The following is a 17,763-nucleotide window of genomic DNA, read 5'->3' on the forward strand; positions in this document are numbered from 1 at the left end:
AAACCTGATTATCAGTATTAGATTGTCACACTCTATACTCCCACATCTGATATAAGCAGCTTTTATGACAGTATTTCTGCTTTTCTGTATGTTTAATAATATTAGTATATTTTAAGGAATGAATGAAATTCCTAAGGAATAAACTGGAATATGAAGAAAGCTGAGCATATCCCAAATATCAGTAATAAAGTCTTCAATACTTTTAAGGAAGGGGGCAATTAAATGAACTGGACTTGATTAATAGTCCTGCAGGATTACAATTCACTGAGACATTTGATGGGGAAGAAAATGACAAGTTTTTACAAATGAATGGAGACCCTCTATACATCATGTTCTGCAAAGACCCCCTTTTTAAATCAACAGACAACTACCCCCAAACAATCAAAACTGAAAAGAAAGGGAAGGAACAGGAAATAGAACATTTTCTGATTTCAATTTAAAATGTAACACTGTTGTTAATGATGGTTTTGAGGTTTTTAATTATAGTCATTTTTTTCTTTAGAATCAAAGGTAGTTTCACTGTTTTAAAAGGGTTTTAAATTTGTACCCACTTTCAAACAAGATATAAGAGTATTAGTTCAGTTTAAGTTGTACATTAGGCAGCTTAATTTGAATATGTTCTTTGCTAATTCTCTTTCGAATGTTACATCTATTACCTTAAAAAGGAGGAGCACATACATGCCGCCTACTAACCCAATAGTTGCAGCCTTTGAAAAAAATTGTGAAAATAACTTTAGGCTCCTCTTGACACACTAAGGGAAGGATATTGACAACTTGACCTCAGAAGGAAGAGACTTGATGTACCAAATTAAAGACAATAAAAGCATCTGAGTTATGAAACCAGATAAAGGAGGGGAGCTGTGATAATGGATTTTCTTACATATGCAGGAAAAATGTTAGACATCTTAAATGACACAGACGCATATAAACTGGTTTCCAGAAATGAAGTCAACATGGTATATGCCAAATTAGACTTTTGTTTAAATTACCTTGTGTTGCAAGGCTGTATGTCTGTTGAGACTCCTGAATTTGTTAAAGTTGCCAAACCAGTAATCCTTGCTGTGCATGGGATACCAAAAGTACATAAAAATTGGCACCCCCCCCCCCCCATAGACCTATGGTCTCAGCTAGCAAGTCTAAAACTGAGCCACTGGCTTTGTATGTTGACTTCCATAGTAGGAATGTAGATGAATGCCAGGAACATATTCATCGAGATTCCTGGTATTTATTAGAAATGACAAGTTCTACACCATTAATGATAAAGGGCATTTCATTACAACAGATGTTATTAATCTTTTTTCAGTTATTCCACATGACAAGGGATTAGATAGTTTTCATAATATGTTAATTAAAAATACAACTATGTCCTCTAATGATGTGCACATTATTTTAGAATTTTAGGAAATGGTTCTAAAAAACAATTATGTGTACTTTGATGGAGAATATTATTACCAGATGTGCTTCCACATATGCAAACCTGGTATTGGTAAACTGGGATCAAAGACAAATTTTTACAGCAACCCATTTTAAGAAAGTTTATAATTTGTTAAAAAATTTTTAGATGATTTCCCACGGTTGGGTAGCGTTTGAAAGACATGCGTGTGTAAATGGGCGTGCCTTCATTGAAGGTTGGGCATCGAGCTGGCACCTCGGCATTTCGTAAAAATCTACTGCCAATCATTAGCGGACCAGAGTTTCACTGTGGTAACCCCTTACCGGGAAATAGCCAAAAGACAAACAACAACATCCTTATTTTATGGCTGGGTGAACTTTCTAGTTTTGATTATTTTTTTCTCTGAGCTTAATAGATATACAAATTACTTTAAGTTCACATTCTCATGTGGAACTGACTATATTGATTGTTTAGATCTTACTATTTCTAAAGACTATGTGCATAAAGAAATATTTAAACATCTGTAAAAAGGACTATCCTAATTTCCTGCTACACTTTACCAGTAGCCAAACAAGAGCATTATAAAAGGACAGATGGTTTGCTTGTCCAAATTGTTTCAATATATGAAACCTTTGAAGTAGAGATGTGTGAACTTTGTAGTATGTTCTTTGAAAGAGACTATCATGTATATTTAGTACAAAAAGTGAAGGATGTGGTACTTAAAGGACGCTGAGAGAGATATGCTTCCATTTTGGGTAATCACAATACAAAAACATGACTACATTTGCGAAAGATAAGGGCAATAAAAAGGCTAATAAAAAAAGGTGCCATGATTTTTGAGTACAATTATCAAACACCAGCCTTAGTAAATATGTTAAACAACACTTGGGACTTTGCATTTTCAGCAGAATACAGATTTATTTTAGGTGCACGTCCCAAGCTTGTTTTCAGTAAAGGGAACAATATAAAGGAACTCTTTGAACATAATCCAGGTAAAACAGTGAATTATTCCAAAATGATGAAATGTGGATTTTGTAAGCATTGTAACTATATAAATGATGGTCCTTATGTCATTGTTGAAGGATAAGATAGTACACTATCATCTCTTGGTATAGTTAATTGTAAAACCAGAATGGTAGTCTATTTAGCCTCATGTATCTCTTGTCCTCTGTGGCCACGGTGTTGCAGCGGTTAGCGTTGTCACCTCACAGCAAGAGGTTCTCCGGTTCAATTCACAGCTGGAGCACCTTCTGTGTGGAGTCTGCATGTCCTCCCCATGGTTGAGTGACGTTTAAAGACATGCAGGTTGGTGCATGTGTATGGGTGTGCCATCTTTGAAGGTTGGGCATTGGGCTGGCACCATGGCACTGTAAAAATTCACTGCCAATCATTAGCAGACCAGAGTTCTGCTGTGGTGACCCCTAACCGGGAAAAGCCAAAAGACATTAGTTTTATCTTTTGTCCTGTATTCTACAAAGGGAAAACCACTAGAGCACTCAAAGATCATATGTACAAATATATTTATTTCATCAAAAAGTGTAAACCAACCAATGCACTGTTCAAGCATTCTCTCACATGCCCTGATTTTTAAAAAACATATATTCTTTGTTATAGACAGGATTCATTTCACGGACAGGGAGGTGATTGTGAACTTTTGCTTGACAAAAAGAACTTTACTGGAATCTTCATTTAAATGTTACAATTAGTCCAGGTTTAAATGACATGCTGTCTTTGAAATGTGTTTTAAAATCTACATCTGCAACACTGAACTAGATAATATTGTATAATTCTTTACTTTAAACTATACAATTCATTACTTGATTATGTTAATGGTTTGTTTAAATGTTTAGTTATATCATTGGCAACATTTTGAATTGTTTTATTGTGTGTATTATTTAATATGTTGCAAAGGATGAAGTTTTTATCTCTGATGAAGTCTTCAGCCTAGAAGAGGAAAGTGCTTAGTTCATTAAATTTTCTTCATTTTATTTTTGCCTCATGCATTATTTTATGGGAGCGATTATATATGAGTACCCAGATATATGGCAGTGTTACTGTGGTTCACTGGAGGAGTTCTAGTGCATGACCATTCTCTCACTTGCTGAGTTTGCAAGTACAGTGTGGTTCCTGGCATTTGTGGTGTTCTGCATTTCAATTTTTTGCTCAAAACTTTGTGACAGAGCCAAAAGTAACAAAGGGAGAAAGAAACAAAATCAGGGCAATTTTTAAATATTACCCTTTGAGTGACTAGAACAACAGGTTTTGCATCAAGAAACATTTTTTAAACAAAAAGGAATATGACATGCTAATTACTAGCATTATAAATTGCCTGCAGTCCTCAGTGATTTACTACAAAATCAAAAAATTATGAGGGACAGAGCAAAAGTATGTTTCAAAATTACTGGACATTCTGCAAAATCAAGGACCATTGAGAGTTGTGTTTAGTATATTTACTCTGAATGGGAAAATATTCACTGGGATTCACGAATGCTAAAACTCCATGCAGGAACAGTGTAGCAGCTCCTGCATAGAGGTCAGCCGCCGAGTGATTCAGCAAACAGCTGATCTGACGTGCATGAGCCTGTCTATACTGCTCCTCCATTGAAGACCGTGCGGCTTGCTAATTATCTCATTTGCTGGTGAAAAACATGCAAATTAGGTGAATTAGCGATCCAGGAAGCTGCCAGGTCTCTGTGCAGGAACAGTGTCAGTGCAGAAATGTGTTGAGTTACTAACTGAAGACATTTCTGCAAAAAGAAAAGTGGAGGCATGACAGCACAAATAAAGCACCTACTCACATCTCTAGGCATGCCAATGGCCAAATATATGTCCATTGGCATGAATAAATGTTTAATTTTAATATAAAATAACTTTTTTTTTTTTTGTGGCTGATCTCAGCTATTTAAGCATAGTGCAGCGGTGTGCAAACACAATAGTGCCGAAAATAAAAAAAAAATGTGAAAATCCAAGTTTAAAGAAAATTCTGCATTTTGCCATTATAGTCTATGGCATGCAGAATCAGAACAATACCAGGGAACAATGGTTGTCAACTGGAAAGGCTCCGTGTCAGTGCAGCATATATGGACTAAGGCAGTGGGGTATGCAAATGATGGGAAATTTACTGAATCACAAGATATTTTAAGTCCAAAACCTGCACCTAACCGTGTAGGTGCTAGACAAGGATTGTGTAGGCAGGATGTGCCACTAACATGAAAAGGGGATGTGTTATGCTTGCTGTGAGCACATTGGGGCACTGTTGCCTGGGTTTGTACTTAGCTAAGCCCAGCTAAGCAAGGGGATGTGCTTGAGGCTGTAATACCTCACACCATGAAATGAAGAGCATGTTCGCATCCAGGAGGGGACATTTCTGCTAAAACATGTTTAACTTAGCTAAACAGGTTTGTGCAGTGCACGCACTGGGACTTAAACCACAATAATAAAAAAAATGCAGGAAATGACAAGTGGAACAAGAAAAAAGGGAACTAGCAGAATAGAGGCACTCAAATACAAGTAATAGAGCTGGCAGGTGGAATGTATCATATTCAGCCAATCACACATGTAGCATCTGCAGCACACCACTGTAAACTATGCAAACACCTTTCAGTCTGGTTTTTCCCACAAACTCAACACCACTGGTGCACACAGATGGGGAACTTTTACCTGATAAAACTAGCAAAATGTTAGGGGCTGCTGCCGCTGTCATATATCTGTATGTGCAAAATGCTGAGGGTGATGAAGAGGACAATGCTGACAACTGCCCCAAACTCATAAGGAGGAGATGAGTGTTCAGGCCCAGGGTAACCTACCAGGGACTACATGATCTGGATATAGTAGAGCTCCACAGGGTAGACAGGGACCTACTGCAGCAAATTGTGGAGCTGTGCCAGCCTCACCTCACATCCAGAACAAACAGAGGGGAACCCATCCCAGTGGATACCAAGGTATGTGTAGCTCTAAGAATACTATCTACAGGTGCTTTCCAAAGACCATCTGGGGATATCATGGGGGTCTCACAGGCAGCTGCATCCAGGATACTCCACCAGTTCCTGAATGCCATGTGACCACATGCCGAGGAGCACATTAAATTCCTCACCACCTGTGAAGAGAGGACCCACAATATGCGTCTCTTCCACTGTGTAGCAGTCTACCCGGAGGTACTGGATGCCATAGACTGCATGCACATCCACATCAAAGCACCACCTGGTGACCGGGATAGGGTTTACATAAACCGCAAGGGGGTCCACTCCATCAACTGCCAGGTCATGTGCGATGCCCAGGGTATTATCATGAATGTGTATGCTGGCTGTCCTAGAAGCTATCATGACTCCCGCATCTGGCATTCCTCACAGCTGTATCAGTGGTTTACCAGGGGGGACATCCCACATGGCCATTTAGTGGGGGATTGCTGGCTATGCACTGAAGCCATGGATGATGCCACCCATCAGAAATGTACACACGCCCACACAAGAACGTCATAATGAGGCACATGCACAAACCAGGATCATGATAGAGCATGTGTTTGGGATGCTCAAGTCACACTTCTGCTGCCTTGACATGTCCGGTGGAGCCTTGCAGTACTTTTCAGCCACACATGCACACATGGTCATAGTATGTGCCATGCTACACAATATGATCCTGTGGAAACAACTGCAGCAGGAACAAAATGGGGAAGGGCCACACAGCCCCCCACCATTGCCAAGGCCTCCACAGGCACAGAGGGACTTGGAGGAGGAACATCCTGCCCCTGTAGGCAGATGGGGTCGTACCCAGTATGCCCTGGCCTTGGCAAAGAGGCAACGCATAGCACATACACTGACACTGTAGGGCCCCAGGGACTGATCTCTCTCTCTCTCTCTGTCTTGACTCGCACACACAGTAAAATGGATGCCAAACATCACACCACCTATACCTGACCATGTATAGGCACTGTATTGTGTGCATCTGACATAGTCAGCCTTCGAGCACCACCCTCACAACAGCTGCAGGCACATGAAAGCCAGTCTCTGTAACAAATTAAAATAATGGGGTGGAATATTCTGATACCATATCTATGGTATTTATCAAGCATGTAAGGGAATGGGGTGGCTAACTGGGATACCAGCAGACAGCTGACAGCTCTGTGGGACAGCAGGACATGTATCATCAGTATTGCCCTACCCATACCATGCAGTACTACCCTAGTCAACAAATACCACTGCAGTATATGTGGTGAGCCAAATAACTGGGGGGTCATAGGTCACATGCATGGATGTCAAAGTGGGGGTCCCATACCCATCACCAACCCCACATAACAGATCAGGTATAGACAACCGTACAGAAATGCCTGGCAAAGGTCCCCACATGGCGACATCCATGAAATCGCCACCCACAGACTTTTACACAGTGATATCACAGCAAGTCTGGCAGTGGCAGTATGGCTTTGAGAGGTAAGAAGTCTGAAACTACAAATGTCTATACCAGAACAATCTGACCTGTAGTTGATACTGTTATGCCTGTAGTCTGCAAAATAGGGCACACCATTATGCTACATGGGACCACAATGTTAAGTAAATATCAGCACAGTCTGTGCAGATGTGTATCATGTACAGTCATGTCATCCCCCCCATAGTCCCACAGAAATGCAGTAACATGTTCCTGGACTTAAGCAGCATCCAGCTGTCACTCAGACTGATGGCACAATAGTAACAGAAAGCAGTTGCCAGTAACACCCACAGTCAACTTCCTGGTGCCATCTCAGGGGTGTCTCCTGCTGGCAGCCTAGGAACATATGATCATCAGAATGCACTGCCCTGCCAAAGATGGCCTGCATCTATTACACCTGGCCTACAGGCCTCTGGCAAATGCCTATGCCTCACCAACAGTGCCTTTTAGGGAGTATCATGGGGTCCATAATACCAACATAACACAGTCCACAAAATGAAAAGAAAGGCCATGCTGGCAACTGCTAGGATGAAAACCTGACAGACTCAGGGAGCCAGAGATCAGGACAACACCATGAATAATGGGGTGATGAAAGTCTAAAGAGAAGGACACCTATGAAATACTGTTCTAATAATGTTATAAAGTTGATGGAATGATTTGTAGTAGCATTCAATGTCTGATGGGTACGAAGTCTGAAACTGCAATGTCAACTGTCAGTAATATCTGACTTCAGCCCTGAGTGACTTGCAAAACACTTTTGCTGGAAAACCACACATGTTTGGGTAGCCAACAAGATATATGTGTCATGGAAGTGGACATTCTGTGATACTCTGTACAGTTGACAGGCAGGGTTAGGAGTTTAAACATGGGAATGCACTCACTGCAGGCAGGCCTAACCCTGGAAGATGGTGACATGTCTGCACCCACAGAACCCTGGGCCACAGCCATGGGGAGTAACACACCCCTCCCTGATCACTCATCCTATGCAACATCCTGACCCCAACATGTGGCCATCCAAGCAAAATGCGGTGGGCCATACATATCTGTGTGACAAACACACACCTCCAGGCATGTCAAATAGTCTGACACACACAAGACCTTCCAAGTGCAGTTAACCATTGAGGAGAACCCAATGCAAAGTACTGATAGCTATAGGCAAACATATCTACCCAGGACACACACCCCCCATATCCTATACCCTATAACTCTATCTGGAGTCTGTCTGTCACCCTGATCCTGTCTGACTTATATTACCCAACTGTGGACTAGAAATCAGACCAGGCCGGAACAAAAATGCAAAGAAATTCCACCATTGTAATATATCACCAAGGTGCTGAGCACCAGCAGTCAGTTGCTTGTAGGCACACCCCTCAACAGGCTGGATAGTGCAAGAATGCGTAGCATTTGCCCCATAAACCTTGTGTGTGCATCATCCATCATGTATTCCTCTGGTAAATCACTGTGATGATCTGAGAAGGTATGTCACCAGCTACTGAAACAGTACATAACAGTGTCAAATGGCATATATGACAGATGTCTACTAAAACCAGCCCTGTAACCCATGCAACCCATACATTACTGAGAGAAATTGTCAGAATCTTTGTATGGCCCATTGTTCCCACATTTTGATGGGCTATCTCCAGATATCCTGCAACAACAGGTTGAGAGGTATGGCCGTAGCACAAAACAAACTGGACTGGAATACAACAATCACTGGAATGGAGTCCCACGTGTACTATAGAAGGACACACTGGGCATGCTCATACACTTAGAGAAATGTCAGTAGGATCTAGGAATGAACAGGCTTTCCCCACCCAGTGCACTTTCCATTGCTCCACCTTAGCAGTCCTGAAGATATCTATTACCATAGAAGTCACTTTTGTTAGGCCCAGTCCCATAAGCTCTGTGGCGTGTGTGATAACTGTATAAGACTATAGTATAAATAACTAGTTAGGTAGGAGTTCTAATCTCAGACCTAGCAAATCTAGAAATGTGTGTGTGTGACAGTTGTGTGTGCAAGACTAATTGAGTTGTGTGGTTGTTTATGGGCAATACAGTTTTATGCCATTCCCACCCACGACACTTCATATTGCCCCACCTTATCAGTCCAGATGATGTCAGTCCCTTATCAGCAACCTTGGCCAGCTGTTAGCCCTGTAAGCTCAGTAGTGCATGCGAGAAATGCTTAACACTATAGTACAAATGACTAGTTTGGCAGGGGTTCTACTCTTGTATCCGGCAAATGTGTGTGTGGGTATGTATGTTTGTAAGTAGAAGTATTTTGAAATGTTTCCCACCCACTGCCCTACTTTATCAGTCCTGCTGATGTCATTCCCCATATCAGTACCTTTGGCCAACTCTCAGCCCAGTAGGTTCTGTAGCACGTGTGGTAACTGTGTTACTATGGTACAAATCACTAGTTAGGTAAGGGTTCTACTTTCACATCTGGCAAGTGTGTGTATATATGTGTTTGGTTGTAGGACAAAGTATTTTGATAGGTTAAATATCCCCTGCACTACTATATCAGACCTGCTGATGTCATCCCCTTCGTAGGTTCACAAGTGTGTAGTAGGTAATGGCCCATGAGCCTTAACAAGCCTAGCACATAGAAGGGCCCTGCCATTGTGCCACCCAATGTTACGTCCCAATGCCTGTATCAAGTATAGCCACTGCAGTGATCCTTGGGTTGAACTGTCTATTACCCATCCACTCATCAAGATTTCTCTGGAACAGGGTCATCTAGGTGCTCTGCATGACATGTATGGGAAGTGTATTCCAGGGCATGTGCAGTCTCTTGGTGAGGGACCTGTCCCACCAGCATGTTGTGGTGATTGTGGTACTGAGGTCTCTATAGTGTGTGGTATGGATGGATTTATATGTAGCATTTCTAAACCAGCTGGGTCAGACACTTTGTAAGTCAAGCACAGATAGCTGCTAATTAGGTGATATGACAGAGAGAATAGCTTGGGTCTGCTGAGTCTGTCCATGTAGGATGTTCCAGCTGTAGCAGGTGTCTAGTGAGGTACATGGAAAATAGGCTATAATACTTTGAGAGTGGTCTAATGAGGGAATAGTAGACAGAGATCATTATCCCTGTCTTCCTGGATGGAAAACCCTTGGTAATGCAATGTACCATATAGAAAGATTTCCTGATCACAGTGGCAATGTGGTGCTTGAAGGAGAAGTTGCTGTCAACCTGTGTTCCCGGATCTCTTATAATGACTACAGTGTTCATTGGGCTCCCATTTGTGTGGACATTACTGGGAACTGAGTATTTTACCAAAGGGGACGATGATGCATTTTGTGGTGTTAAGCTTCTGGCTATGGCTTCCATACCACTCATTGGTCTCAGTGTGGCCTTTCTGTAAGATGTCTGCATCACTTGTGAAGTTCATGATTGCTCCCAGCTTGCAGTCCTCTGTGAACTTGGTCAGCCAGAGTTCCTCTGTTTTGAGCTGGACTCCTGAGAAGTAGATGCTGGACAGGACACTATCCAGTACTGATCCCTGTGTGACCCCACTCAGGACTGCTTGCCAGTCTGACTTGGAGTTTGCCACTGTCACACTGTGTGTTCTGTGAACTAATTTGCAAACCACCCAGTGATATAGGGGTTGATACCTAGTTTGTTGGGTTTACCAATAATCCCTGACTGAGGAATGGTATCAGAAGCCTTGGCCAGATTGAGGTAGGCTGTATGCCATACACAGCCCTGGTGACTCACTCAAAGACGTCAACCAGGTTGAGCAAATATGATCTGCCATTCACAAAGCCAAACTATGTGGGGTCCAGAGTTAGGAGATCACCCATATCTTGGTCAATCAGGCCCCTGATGATGCATCCATACCCGTACATAGTAGACTTGTCAGGCTAATGGTCCAATAATCCCCAGGGTCAGTAGCTGCTACCCCTTTATGGAGAGGGATAACTGTAGCAGTGTGCCATTTTGGAAGAACAAAGCCTGAGGTGAAGCTGTCACTGACTAGGGCACAAAGATGTGGTGCCAGGTCTCCTTGGATGTCATGTAGAACACAGCCATGGATATGTTGGTGTCCCATGGAAGCTATATCCTTGCCAGTGGACAATGCAGTTCTAACCTGGCCTGCAGAAATGCTGGGTGCCTGGCATTCATATGCCATTGTGATTGTCCCCTTGGGGGAGAGAGGGGTAAAGCTGGCATTGACTGTGTTGGCAAGACTGTGACCAATATCTGTTGAGTCAGGATAGAAATCAGCATTGTGCAGTAACTCACAACACTTGTGGTTATTGCTGTGGAGGTTGCTGATATACCTATCAAAGGCTTTTGTGATTGTCATCAGTGTATTCTGCAAATCTGCCTTCATAGTTGCCTGTAGGTGATTCCATGAGGGATCCCAAGTTGTCTTTGAGGCTAATAAGAGGGTTCACCAGTCTTGGGACACCACCATTTTCTGCAGCAGTGTCCTCCTTCTGTTGTACACTTTAGTAATGCCAGGGGACCATCACAATGGCTTCCGATGTTTTGAGGATACTGTGTTCTGATGGCTATGGTTAGTACCATGCATCTATGTACATGTTTGGGCAGTGCATATGTGTGTGATGTGACAGTCATGCAGCTATTTCCCATTGGCATGGGAGCAGTGAAGTCATCCACCCATGTTTTTATGACTGCAATGCCAGCATTGGAGAGGTTTTGCAAGGTGGTTACCTTTGTGGGGGGGGGGGTGGGTGGGTGAGATGTTGAGCTCCATGTTGATTACATCATGTTTGGATATGACCAGGTAGGGAATGACAACTGTGGTCAAGCAACAGTCGCATATGTAAGTAATCAATACAGGTCAAGGTTGTTGCATCCTCTACTGGTGGTCAGTGTGAGCTTGATGAATTCCATGAAGCGTTGGGCCATTGTACTGGTGCTTGACTACTTTCCCCAGGTGATGGAGGGGTAGTTGATTTCTCCTACTATGTCAATCTTGGGTTGGACCTTCATAGATGCCAGGCTGTTGAGGAATGTGTTTGACAGTCTAGGGACATAGCTGGGGACCAATAGCAGGCTATGGTATGGATTGCACTATTCCCCAAAGTCAGTTTTACAGGAAGTATTATGCTGGGATACCAGTCTGGAGCTGAGCATATCCATTATGGATATGGAGACAACACCAACTGTGGAGGTGTAGTCCATGTTTTGGTGCTGACAGCTTGACAGTTGTGGAATGCATCATAGCCTGTTAGTGCAGGGCTGCTGTCTGCTTCTGTGATACCTATCCATTACAGCATGACTGTCAATGTCCTCCACTCTGATGAGTGCTTTGAGTGACTGCATCTTGACAGTTAGATGTCTACTTTTGAGCAGCGTGACCCTCAGACTGCATACATGTCTAGATGTTATGGTGGTAATTTGATTTGGAACACTGCCTAATAAGGCACTATAGGGGTGGCAAGACAATTACCCTGTAACTGGAAATCCAGGGCTGACACATTTAGGACATCTCTGGCAAGGCATTGAGGTCTGTCAATATTTTATCCCAAGCAGAGAGATACTGGTTCTCCTGAGAATGACACACAACACATAACCAATGTTGCAGTCAATTATCTATTGATAGAACTGCAGCATCATTCTGGGTGGCAGCAGTATACTGCTCAGGGGTACTGTCACACCTGCCTGGACTGAATAATCTGAGTGTTCAACCATGTCTCTTCTCATGTAGCCCAGGGACGTGTACCTCAGGTCATTCACACCCACATGGATGATGACTGAGTGATACTTGTAGCTGTTGTGGAGTGGCCTGACTGGGTGTGTCATGTGTTGGATGCTGGCACATGACAGACAGTTGGCTTTTACCTCCTCAATAATCAACATAGTGACCGAGTCACCCATGATCACTGTATTGTGTAAGGTGGTCAGCCTTAGGAGCTTAGGTTGAGGGGCACACTATGTAGGTGACATATGTGTCCTTTGGCATGTGCTATGTCATGCTGTCTGAGTGGCTGTCTTTCTTGTTGGTGTGTGCTATTTGTGTAAATGTCCATTGAGTGCCTCTGTGAAGGTGGGTGTGTGGCTTTTCAGTGTATGTCAGGGCTGTTACAGTGGGTGTTGTGGTGAGCTATGTGGTCCACATTGTGTGATACAGGTGTTGATCGCATCCTCTTGACCAGCTAGTCCAGTCTTTGCTGGAGAGAGCATATTTCCACATTTGGTGATATAGGGTACTCTCACTGGTCTGAGTGTTTGGAGTTTAGAGGATAGGGTTGTCTGTGTACATGAGACAGTTGCAACAGTGCCTCAGAATGGACAAGTGCACCAGGTTAATGGGTGAAAGCACAGAAAACCACACTTCAATCATGCCAGGAGTGGTGGTCATAAGTAGCAAGTACTGGGGCTAATTCTGTGATGAATGAGTACTGCTGATGGCTCCCAGGTGTGATAGACTTATTGATACAATAACCTGTTGAAGTGCAAAGCTATAATGCTATTTGAAGTGCAAGAGAGAATGAACTAGGAAGATGTATGGTAGAAACTGAAGGCAGACTTCTTGTCATCTGTAATACTTCACCTCAGGTGTGCAGTTATCAACACCTTCGGCCAGTTGTAAGTCCAGTAAGCTCTGTAGTGCATGCAGTAACTGTGTAACACTATAGTAGACATAACTAGATAGGCAAGAGTTCTCATCCCAATACTGGCAACTGTGTGTGTGTGTGTGTGTGTGTGTGTGTGTGTTTATCATACATGGCAGGTGACCACCTCCTGATGCTGTTACTTTATATAGTGTGGTAATGGCATCTACCTTACATGCTGCATGTGAAACCATTGTACAGACCATACCAGTCCTCTGTACAGATGTGTGTGGAAAATCCAGATGTTTGGAACGTATTAGTTGTCTGTCTGCCTTAACAATGCTCATGTATGTGATATAGTTGCCATGTATGCCACAGTGAGTGTACTGACACATATAGCAGCATCAGGTATCATACCTGACTGACGCAGCATACTGATACAATGTCTGCTACCCTCAGGCTTGTAGCTGCAATACATGAGTCCAGATGCTTAGTTTTACAAGTGAATTGTTCATGTCATGGGTCACATTAAAGGTTGGGAAAGGTGTGGACTGACATATTGTGGTCTCAGTCAGTATATTTCAGAAACAATTGGCATCTTTACAGGTGTGTGTATACATTTTATAGTCACTGTAAAGCAGTAATGTTTCACACATGTTCCTACCGTAGTCTGTTTGGTCAATACATTTTGCTGGTGTCTGTCCAGACGTCTTGCACTGACAAGTGATGTATGCTACAGGAATGTTACATTCTCTTCAGATAGGCCCCTGTAGTGACCACTGTGATGCAATATAATCAATCCCACCACAAGTTAACTTGCACATAAAGCAATATGGCCATTAGTCATAGTTGTGTGCATGGTAACTTGCATGCTCTCCACGTGCCTGGGGTATTGCCAAAGCATAGCTGAACAATTCAATATCCACCAGCTTCAGACATCTGTCCCATATGCAGACCAGAGTGACCTATGTTGTTGTGGGAGACAGGTATTGTCAACAGACTCACATGTTCCCTTGGAAAAGGATGGATGCAGCATGTCTGCACATTTGCAGTACAACACCCAATACTACACAATTTGCTGTCCTTCACCATAGATTTGCACTTCTGTGCATTAGAAATCCCCATCCACAACTGTATTCAGACCTTGCATATGCATGTACATACTGTACAGATACAAGTATGGCTCATACAATAGTCTACTAATCCCGACTGGGACCTTACCTGCACGCTCCTTGTCCATTGTGTGTGTGCCACACACCTCCAGAAAGTGGGGCTTTGTACCCTGGTGTTGTACTGTGATTGGTGGTCCAAGCTTGGCAAGGAGCTCCTCATTTGGTGTCAGTGAGGGATGAATGGCTGGCCTCCCACCTGTAGTTGTGGGGTCCTTGGCCACCGCAGCAGCCCTTTGCCAGTCATGGCATATGAGGTTGGTGGCATGATGCTGCACCTGCTCATATGTACGTGTGTGCAGCCCCACCTAATTTACCCTGTGGAGAGGGTCATCCCGCAGGGCGGTCCTCTCCCGCAGATGTTGCTGGCTTTGGTCCAACAGTGTTGTGTGGTTCTGTATTATGGCTTCCATTATCAGGTTGCATTCCACTGGTGAAAATGTCTCCTGCCAGTGATCTGACATTGCACCTGGTAGACACAAACAGGGAAACACATCGCAGGACCCCATACATTTGGCAATTGTATCTCCAATACCTGCACATGTACCTTGGATATCGGTAGCCAACACTCACAACCATACATGTAGCCACCACTCACAGCCATAGCATACCCCTGTAATCTAGCAGCACATTATCAGCTTGCATTGCACTCCTGGCCTGATGAGTTATATTGCCCACAGTGAGGGCAAGTTGTTCGCATAATCTGTTATTCCTCATTCAGGTCTGTGTAAATGGAGGACATTAACCATCTTCCATGTGGATGGTGTGTGGATAGTACTGCAGCTTGGTATGACTACAGTGTGTAATGCAGCTGGGTGCATATGCCTGAGTACGTGTAGGATTCAGGCAGGGATGATATGACATCCCATGGATACTTACATTTGTTGCCTTTCAGTAGGCAATATGTACCTGCTCACTGGTGATGAGGGCAGGGGTGTGGGTGCAGTACATATCCTCCTATAGTGATGCTGAGCCAGGGGGATGTTTGCCCTAACCCTATCTGCATCAGGTTGCCTGTAGCTGTGTTGTCTGTGTATGTGATCTGATCAGACACCATAACAGGTTGGGTTGTTATGTTGCCTCTGAGAATGCAGCCATATGGGAAGCTGGCCTTGTGATTGTCCCTGGTGGATCTCTCCAATTTGTGCTCATAGTTGGCCTTACAGTAATCCACCTGTGACTCTATATGCCTGTTCAGACAATGGCTGGCTTGATGCCAGATCGGTTCCTTCCCTTACTTTGCCCTGTACAGCCACTATAGGGACCAAGTCTGTGGTTTGTGTAATGCTGCTGTCCTGCAAAGGGGATTACTGTACGTTGGTGAAGGCAGGTATGAAAAGTAAGGCATTGCTGAGTCCATACAGCCTTGTATGTGTTCAAGAAGTTGTTTGTAGTGGGCGTGGCCACAAAGTCATAACACAGTCAGACACCTCTCCAATTTAGTCATGACAATCATGTCACTCTTTTGGGTGCACAGTAACTAAGAACACACACATGCACAACATGTGCAGCTGTTTTAACTGACATTTTGCATTCCATGTCTGTTTTCATGAGGTGGACACACACACCTACTCATATTGACATGTGCATAGCTAATACCTCACATACGTGTCTGTTCTATGTCAGTATGGCACAATAAATTCACACTCATGCTGCGCAGTCATCCCTCTCAACCTGTTACAGCAGGACATCTGTAGGATGCCAATGCATACATGGGTGCAATGGGACAAAATCAGAGACAGTGTCTCAATATTGCTGTAACATACGAGTCATTCAATAGCACAGTAGCCTTTCCACTGACAGGCATCCCCTGGTGGATGTCCAACAGTCATATGGCAGGAAGAGAGGGGAAAGGCTAGGAGGGGGCTATTGAGGGTAAGAATTATTAATGTCGGCAGTATGGGTGGCATAGAGACCAGGCTAGCTGATATGATGGCCAGGGGATGGTTGATATATTGTGTATGTGCAAGAGACCACATGGAAGGGGATCATGGCTGGATGTATGGTAGGCAGGTCACAATTGTGCTATCAAGGTGTGGACTGGAGGTGGAAGAGGGTAGGGTTTTGGCTGAAGGAACAGTATGCCAAGAGTGTTTTGGAGGCTGGCATAAATGTCTGACTGAGTGATGTTTCTGAAGCTGTAAGCTGATGGTGTAATGATGACCATTGCTAGTGCATATGCTATGCAAGCTGGTTGTGTGATTGGATGAGAAAGAGAAATGTGAAGCCAGTTGGATGATGTTGTGATGACTGTACCCAAGGGTGACAGACTGGTCATTGCAGCAGATGTCAATGGGCATGTTGGTGAGGGGAACAGAGGGGATGGGGAATTGATGGGTATTTATGGTGTTAAAAGGAGTGGAGACAGTGAGATGGTAGTGGATTTTGCAAAAAGGATGGACATGGCTATGGCGAATATGCACTATAATATGAGGGAGGAGTACAGGTTGACATACAAGAGTGGAGTAAGATGCACACAGGTAGAATATATCCAATGTAGGAGGACCAGTTTGAAGGAGATTGGAGACTGTAAAGTGGTGACAAGGGAAGTGTGTTTAGGCAGCAGAGAATGTTGGCATGTGAGATGATGTTGGTGATCGAGACAGTGTGGGGGCAGCACCAAGGATCAAATGGTGTGAATTAGAAAACTGTGCTTATGAGGTGGAGTTCAGGGAAGAGTTGAGACAGGCACTGGGTGACAGGGACAATCCTAGATAATATCTGGTTAAGTACAGCAGAACTGGTAAGGGAGACAGCTAGATGGGTGCTTGGAGTGACATGTGGATGGAGGAAGCAGTACAAGGACACATGTTGGTGGACTGAGGAAGTACTAGACAGTATACAGAGGCAGAGGTTAGGGAAGAAGGAGTGGGATTGTCAGAAAGATGCAGAAAGTAGGCAGGAGTATGAGAAGATGATGTGCATGGCAAAGAGAGTGGTGGCAAAGGCTGAGGATGGGCATATGAAGAGTTCAATGACAGGTTGGACACTAAGGAGGGATGACAGGAATTGTACCGATTGGCTGGACAGATGCACTGAGCAAGGAAAGATGTGCAGCAGATAAGGGTGATAAAGGATAACGAGGAATATGTACTCACAAGTGAGGAGAGTGTGTTGAGGACATGGGCAGTACACTTTGAGAGGCTGATGAATGAAGAGAATGAGAGAGAACAGGTTGGATGATGTGGGTATGGTGAATTAGGAAGTGCAATGGCTTAGTAAGGAGGATGTAAGGATAGCTATGGAGAA

Source organism: Protopterus annectens, chromosome 2.part0, assembly GCF_019279795.1.
Source record: "Protopterus annectens isolate FY-2018-M chromosome 2.part0, PAN1.0, whole genome shotgun sequence".
Lineage (NCBI taxonomy): Eukaryota > Metazoa > Chordata > Ceratodontiformes > Protopteridae > Protopterus > Protopterus annectens.